The following is a 9,039-nucleotide window of genomic DNA, read 5'->3' on the forward strand; positions in this document are numbered from 1 at the left end:
CCGAGAGAGAGCATGAGTAGGGGGAGAGGCAGAGGGAGAGGGAGAAGCAGCCTCCTGCTGATCCAGGAGCCCAATATGGGGCTTGATCCCAAGACCCCGAGATCATGACCTAGAGGAAGGCAGATGCTTACCTGATGAGCCACCCAAGTGCCCCTGCATCTGCTTCTGATTTGTTTTTTAGATTTCATGCACAGGTGAAATCCTACAACATTTGTCCTTCATCGTCTTACTCCATTGAGCGTAATACTCCTTAGGTCCATCCATGTTGTTGCAAATGGCAAGACCTCATTATTTATGGATGAGTATTATTTTATTTGTGTGTGTGTGTGTGTGTGTGTGTGTGTGTATACACACCTAAACACTTTCATCTATTCATAGATCAGTGGACTCTTGAGTTGTTCCATGTCTTGGCTATTATAAATGATAATGCAATGAACATTGGGATGGAAATATCTTTTCAAGTTAGTGTTCTCAATTTTGAGGGTGACTACTCAACAATAGAATTACCAAATCAATGGTATTTCTATTTTTAATTTTTTGAGGAAATTCTATACTGTTTACCTGAGTGGTTGCACCAATTTATATTCCCACCACCTATGCATGAGGGTTTTTTTTTCCCTCAATAGCCTTACCAACGCTTGTTATTTTTTGTTGATAGTATCCATTCTGACAGTTAAAAGGAGATCTCATTGTGGTTTTGATGTGTATTTCCCTGGTTAGTGATGGAGAGCACTTTTTCATGTGTCTGTTGGTCACCTGTAGGTCATCTTTGTAAAAATTTGTATATTCGGTTCCCTGCCCATTTAATCAGATGTTTTTGTGTGTTAAGTAGTGTAAGTTCTTTATGTATTAATTATCCAAATTAATAGTTTGGATATTAACCCCATATCAAATACATCATTTGCAAATATCTTCTCAGTAGGTTGCCTTTTCATTTGTTTATCATTTCCTTTGCTGTGCTAAATATTTTTATTTTGGTGTAGCCCCAATAGTTTATTTTTGCTTTTGTGTCCCTTGCCTATCTAGAAAAATGTTATGGCCACCCTCAAACAGATTATTGCTTATGTTTTCCTCTAGGAGTTTTATGGTTTCAAGTCTGACATTTAGGTTCACTAATCCATTTTGAGTTTATTTTATGTGTGGTGTAAGAAAGTGGTCCAGTTTCATTCTTTTGCATGTAGCTGTCTAGTTTTCCCAAGCACCATTTATTGAAGAGACTGTCTTTTCCCTATTGTATATTCTTGCCTTCCTGTAATAGATTGATGGACCATACAAACGTGAATTTATTTTTGGGCTCTCCTATTGTGTGCCATTGATCTGTGTGTTGATTTATGGGCCATTACCATAATTTTTTGATTACTGCAGCTTTGCAATACAATATTGAAATACCTGGTATTTTGATACCTCAGTCGTTGCTCTTTCTCAAGATTGTGTTAGCTATTCAGGATTTTTGTAGTTCCATACAAATATTAGGACTATTCCAGTGTTTTGAAAAGCACTGTTGGTATTTTCACAGGAATTGGTTTGAATCTGTAGATCGCTCTGGGTGGAGTGAACATTTTACCAATAGTATTCTAATCCATGAACATGTATCTTCCATTTGTTCATGTACTTTTCCATTTCATCAATGTTTTATAGTTTTCAGGGTACATCTTTTTCTTGGGTTTATTCCTAAGTATTTTTATTCTTTTTGTGTAACTTTAAATGGAGTCTTTTAAAATTTTGTTTTCTGCTCCTTTTTTTGGTGGAGTCTTATGGGATTTTATTTATGGTGTCATGTCATCTGCAAATAGTGACAATTTTACTTCTTTACCAATTTGGATGGCTTTTATTTCTTGTTTGATTGCTGTGGTTAGGACTTCAGGTTATGCAGAATAAAAGTGGTGAGAGTGGAATCCTTGTGTTCTATTACCTGTGGGTTTTGCCATCAATGGTCTTTCTTATGTTTGAGGTATGTGTTCCATGTAATCCCACTTATGAGTTTGTATCACAAACAGCTGTTGAGTTTTATTATGACTTTTCGACATCAATTAAGATACCATTTTTATCCTTCATTTTGTTAATGTAGTATCAGTTGATTTTGTAAATATTGAACCATTCTTACACTCCCAGATTAAGTCTCACTTGATTGTGGTGAATGATTGTTTTACCGTATTGTTAAATGTGGTTTGCTAACTTTTTTCAGGAATTCTGGCATCTGTATTCTTTACGGATATTGGCCTGTAATTCTTCCTCCTGCTCCTCTTTGTAGTGTATCTGTCTCATTTTGGTATCAGGGTAATGCTAGCCTCATAGAATGAATTTAGAAGCGTTCCTTCCTCTTCTATTTTTTGAAATAGTTGGAGAATAGATAGTATCTCTTCTCTTAAATATTCTAGAACTTGTGAATATGTCTAGTTTTGGACTTCTGTTTCTTGACTTTCTTTACCAATTCAATTTTATTACCAATCATCTGTTCATTATTTTCTATTTCTATTTACTTTTGGAAGATTGTATGCTTCTAGAAATTTATCCATTTCTTCTAAATTGTCTAATTTGTTAGCATATAATTTTTGATAATCTCTAATCTGTATTTTTGTGGTATTGTTATTTCTCCTCTTCCTGATTTCAGTTGGGTACTCTTTATTTTTCTTCATGAGTCTTGTTAAAAGTTTATCATTTTGTTTATATTTTCAAAGAAAGCTCTTGATTTAACTGATATTTTCTATTTTGGTAATTTTTTAGTGCCTATTTCATCTGTTTCTGCTCTGATTGTTATTTCTTTCTTGTACTAACTTTTGGCTTTGGGTTTTCTTGGTTCTTTATCTAGTTCTTTAGATGAAAGGATGAATTGTTTACTTTAGATTTCTATTGCTTCTTTTTTTTTTTTTAAAGATTTTATTTATTTATTTGACAGAGAGAAATCACAAGTAGACGGAGAGGCAGGCAGAGAGAGAGAGGAAGGAAGCAGGCTCCCTGCTGAGCAGAGAGCCCGACACGGGACTCGATCCCAGGATCCCGAGATCATGACCTGAGCCGAAGGCAGCGGCTTAACCCACTGAGCCACCCAGGCGCCCGATTTCTATTGTTTCTTGAGGTAGGTTTTTCTCGCTATAAATTTCTCTTAGGATGGTATTGTTGTGTCTCAAAGGTTTTGGACCACTATGTCTTCCTATTTATCTCCATGTATTTTATTTTTCTTTGATTTTTTTCACTGACTCGTTGGTAATTTAGTAGCATGTTGTTTAGCCTACATGTCTTTTTTTCCATTTTTTTTTCTTTTGTAATTGATTTCTAGTTTCATTCCATTGTGGCCAGAAAAAAAAAAAAATGCTTGATATGATCTCCATTTCAAAATTTTTTTTTTTTAAAGATTTTATTTATTTATTTGACAGAGAGATATCACAAGCAGATGGAGAGGCAGGCAGAGAGGGAAATAGAGGGAAGAGGGAAGCAGGCTCCCTGCTGAGCAGAGAGCCCGATGCAGGACTCGATCCCAGGACCCCAAGATCATGACCTGAGCCGAAGGCAGCGGCTTAACCCACTGAGCCACCCAGGCGCCCTCCATTTCAAATTTATTGAAACTTGTTTTGCTGTCTCCCATATGATCTATGCTGGGGAATGTCCATGTGCACTTGAAAAAAAAGTATATTCTATTTTGGGTGTTCTGTTTATATAAGTGTATCTGATTTAATGTGCTATTCAAAAACATTGTTTTCTACTGCTTTTTTCTCCTCTGCCTGGATGACCTATCCACTGATGTAAATGGAGTGTCAAAGTCCCCTACTGTTACTGTATTACTGTCACTTTCCTCCTTTATGTCAATATTTGCTTTGTGTTTAGGTACTCTAATGTTGGGTGCATAGATGTCTACAAGTGTTATATCCTTTTGTTGGATTAATCCCTTTATCATTATGCAGTGCCCTTTGTCTCTTATTATAGTCCTTGTTTAAACGTTATTGTGTCTAAGTATTGCTATTCAGCTTTTTATTTTTCATTTGAATTTGCATGGAGTAAATTATTTTATCCTTCACTGTTAGTCTGTATGTGTCTTTAAGTCTGTAGTGTCTTGTATGCATCATATAGATGGGTATTAGGTGTTTTGTTTACCATTCAGTCACCCTGTGTCATTTAGAGTATTTAGGCCATTTACACTTAGTTGATTTGTTTTTGCCATTTTGTTAATTGCTTTCTGATTACTTTTGTAATTCTCTTGCTCTTATCGATGAGTTTTAGTGCTATGCTTGATTTCATTTCTCTTCACTTTTTGTGCATCTGTTGTAAATTTTTGGTTTGTGATTACCATAAGGTTCATATATAACATCCTAAATCAATCTATATAAAGTTATCTTCACTTAAGTTTGAATACACGTTAAGGAAGTTTCATTCTTCCTACTTCCATGTTTTTTATGTATACTGTCCTATTTTATATCTTTATTTTGCCAGTCCCTGCAACTAGTAATATCTTATTATTTTTGTCTCTTAATCTTTATAATAGCTTTATAAGTGGTTCTACTACCTTTAGTGTATGTTTGCATTACTGGTGAAATTTTTTCTTCCATAATTTTCTTATAATTATGGTCTTTCTACTTAAAGTATGTTTAACATTTTTTATAAGGCCAGGTTAGTAGTGATAAACTCTTAACTTTTGTTCATCTAAGAAACTTTCTCCTTCAATTCTGAATGATAATCTTGCCAGGTAGAGTATTCTCAGTTGTAGGTTTTTTTTTTTTTTTTTTTTTTTTTACCTTCCAGTACTTTGTAGCCAGAAGGGAGTGGCATGATATAGTCGGTTTCTGACAAAAGTCATCTGATGTTGTTATTAGGAGGTTTCCCTTGTATGTAACTAGTTGTTTCTTGCTACTATTAAAATTGTCTTGATGTTTAATATTTGCCATCTTATTTTTTTAAAGATTTATTTAGAGAGTGAGCATGCAGTGGGGGAGGGCCTGAGAGAGAGGTAGAGAGAAACTGTAAGCAGACCCTGTGTTTAGTGTGGATCCCCACATGAGGCTGGATCTCAGACTCTGAGATCATGACCTGAGCCTAAACCAAGAGGTGGACACTCAACTGACTGTGCCACCCAGGTGCTCCTAATCTTTACCATTTTAATTTTTATGTGTCTTGATGTGGACCTCAGTGGCTTTTTCTTGTTTGGTACTTTCTGTCCTTCCTGAACTCAATGTCTGTTTCTATCCCCAGGTTAGGTAAGTTTTCTGTTATCATTTCTTCAAGTAATTTTCTGCCCTACCTCTCTTCTCCTCCTGGAACTACTATAATACAAATGTTTGTTTTATATTATCAAAAAAATATCACTTACTCTAACCTCATTTAATATTTTTTTCATTTTGCTGTTGAGCTTGGGTACTTTCCATTATCCAGTATTCCAGATCACCTATCCATTCTTCTATATCCTCTGATTTACCAAAGCTTAGCTTTGATTTCAGTTATTTTTCAACTCTGGTAATTTTATATTTATTATCTAGATCTTTGCTGAAGTACTCATTAAGTTCATCTACTTTTCTCTCCAGTCCAGTGAGCACTTTTATGATCAGTACTTTGAACTCTTTATCGGATAGATTACTTATCTGCTCTGTTCTTTTTCTGAGGTTTTGTTTCTTTTAGAGCAATTTCCTCTTAATTTTCTGGGTGTATTTCTATGAATTAGGTGTAAAATCTACTTCTCCTAAACTTAGAGTAATAGTCTTGTGTGTGGCCATCACCAGTGTACACTTGTGTGCCTGGTGACTTTGGGTGGCTGACTAGAGCGGTGGCTGGTGGGGGTGTCCTGTGTCATTCTTTTCTGGGGCTACCCTGGTGGGATTGTTGGAGCCAAAGTATGCACAGACTGGTATGGTCCTGGGGATTTCTTTATCGACAGTACCTTGGCAGGGTTGCTGAAGCTGAAATGGGTACAAGCTGGAAGGTCCCAGGGCTTGCTTTGTAGAGGACATGCTTTTTCAGAACAACTGAAGGCAAAGTAGATGACAGCCATGGTGTCATGGGGCACTCTGTATAGAGGGTGCACTGGCAGGGTGGCTGGAGCTGAGACAATGTGGGCTGCAGGATCCCAGAACACTCCACATTAGGGGGTGTCCTGGTTGGGCAGCTGGGGCTGAGCTGGCACCAAATTGTGGGGTGGGGAGGGAGGTCCCTGTGTGTTTTGCTTAAGGGTGTTCTGTGAGTTGTCTGAGTCTAAAGCAGCTATAGGCTGAGAGGTCCTGAGGTGCTCTGCACTGGGGATGTTCCTAAAATTCTGGTGCTGAAGTGGTGCAGTGATTTGTGCCTGTGCCATTTTAGCAAAATGGCTGGAGCTAAGGGAGTACTGCCAAGGGGTATCCCAGTATGCACTGTACTGAGGCTACCTTGGTGGGACAGCTGGAGATAGTGTGCAGCAGAACCCCAGTTCTCCTTGAAGCAGCAGGCCAACTATAGTGCCCAGTTCCTCCCCCCATCTGTACTCTCAAAGTGGAGGGGTAGCATAAAGTATTGTGCTTACCATCACCTTAGATCCAGGGAGCGTTCTAGCCACTCCCCTGACATTTGGCAGGGATTCAGGGCTAGTTCCTTTGAAAGGGCAACTAGAATTTAAAATGGCAGCTTCTGCCTCCCCACCACCATGTTTCCCAGGGAGAAAAATTTGTTCCTGGTCCTTCAGTACTGTCCCTTCCTATGATAGTTTGCAACATCAGGGTTGGGGGTTTCTTTCATTACTGTATCTCCATCTCTCTTGCCATTCTTCATTGTGCAGAAGCTGTTCAATCAGGCCTCCATTCTTCAGAAGGAATTGCTCTATATGAAAGTATAGATTTGGTTTGTTTGTGGAGAAGTTGAGTTCAGGATTTTCCTACATTGCCATCTTAGAGTCTCCCTGATTGTTTTGTCTTTCTTGAGGTTTAATAACTAGCACCACAGGCAATACACCAACTGACTTTTTAAATAAGTGTAACTACTGTTATCCATTTCATTTCTGGAGGTCCAGTCCTTCCTTTAGCACTGACACATTAGCAGATCTTGAATCTTTGCATTTGAATCCAACTTTACAATATACATTTCTCTAAACCTACATCTTCTCATTTGATTTTATAATAATCTTCCAGTACAAGGATGGGTTCTATAGTTCTCTTCACTTTACAGGTAAGAAAACTGAGGTCTAGGACAGGGAAAAGTCTTGACCAAGGTCACAATAATAGATAATGAAAGAGCCTGAACCTTTGATTCTTAGGGCCATGATAATGATGAGGATGAAGAGGAGGAGATACCATCTACTGCAGCTTATTAAAAATATACACAACTAATGAATCATTGAAAACCACATCAAAAACTAATGATGAACTAATAATAAATTACATAGAGATACTTAACTCTAGGCACCATGCTAAGTAACTTCCTATTTCCGTGTTATAAGCAGTCCTCCTAGCCGAAGGTCAAAATTGTTAAGGGATTTGCAAAAGCTCACAGGGCTAGTAAACAGCAGAACATAGTATCTAGGCAAGATGTCTGCCAGATGCAAAAGCTCATTATCTGGTATAGACCCTAAGACCCAGTCCATTGTTTTGGTCTTGGTACATCAGGCAATGACTTCACAAAACCAAATAAATAGTTTTGGGTCTGATCTGATAACTTGTGCTTGTTATCATTAGAGAGATATCTGTAAGGGTGACAGCCATCCCAGTTTGCCCAGGACTCCATGGTTTCCCTGATTGTTGAATTTTAGTCCTAAAGCTGAAAAGTCTTGGACAAACCAGGATGACTTGCTCACTGTAGGTCCTGTGTCCTTTAATGCATCTTGTTGGAAATTCCTGGTTTTTTAAATCCTAGTTTGCTATCTTGTTTCCTAGAAGAGCTAATTTATCACTGGAGTTAAGATATCAACTTTAACCAAGCAGAAAAGGAGGAATTTGAGCCCTGACAGGTAGAGGTAACTTTGAGTAATCCATAAGGTTCTTTGGCCTCTGAAGGCCTAAAGTAAAGAAAGACTGTATGTAGGTATCTATTATATACCAAAATGTAGTTTAATTGAATTGTTCTTCAAAATTATTTTTGTGAACTCTCCCACACTTAAATAAAAGTCAATTCTATGTATTTTTCCATTCCCTAAATGCTTAAATTTTATGATTTCTTAGAAGCCACTCCCTGCCTTTCCCTTATGTATTTAATTTGTGTCTATAAATTTATTCTTTAGTTGACATGTTCCCTAAGAACAACATCAGCATATAAACTGTTCCTTCATATGGTTTGAGATTGTGAAATCCATGCTTGCAATGCAACCATTAAACATGAATAAAGTTCTATTTTGTTTTATTAGAGTTTTGAGAGTTTGTATCTTAAAGCAAAGGCTCTAACAGCTTTCTTTTGCAATATAAAGTGGGTTTGTGGTCAGCCAGGGCAGAGTGGTTAGGCCCCAAAACTCATAATTCCTGTTATCACCACTTTCTTTTTGGCTACATACATATATGTACATTAAGAGATTTTTTTTTTATAACACTAGTGTGTGTTGTACCAGGTTTTTTATGAGAGTTGAATTAAATGACAAATGGTTGGGTAGTAGTAGCCTAGGCTAAGGGGGAAATGTGATCCAAAAAAAAGATCCTAATGACTTGATTTTCTGTCATGGTGATATATCACAGACAGTTGAGCTGAGCTATTCATGTTGGCTACTATGATGGAGAAGAGAATAATGAATAAATGTATCAAGTGGCTGTAAGTACTATAATGAAACCCAACAAGATAAGAAGATAGAAAGTGAGGTTGGGGAAGTTGCCTCCAATAAAATGGTGACTGATTAGAGCTATGACTGAAGTGAAAGTGACCCATGCCTATGTCTGGTGGAAGAAAACTCCAGGCTGAAAAAATGTGAGAGATTAGTCAGTACCCTTGGATCACTTCCTTCGTCAAGGAAATGGTGGCATATACCGCAAGTTAAGAAGAGGCTAGTTAGTAGCAATGAGAATGACCTTTTACAGGCACCATGGTCTTTATATCCTGGTAGTTAGCAACTCTGTTCTTTAAATGTGAGCCAGAGTACCAAAAAAGGAAAAGCCACTGGGCTATCTACAC

This window comes from Mustela nivalis (assembly GCF_964662115.1).
Source record: "Mustela nivalis genome assembly, contig: HAP1_SCAFFOLD_851, whole genome shotgun sequence".
Lineage (NCBI taxonomy): Eukaryota > Metazoa > Chordata > Mammalia > Carnivora > Mustelidae > Mustela > Mustela nivalis.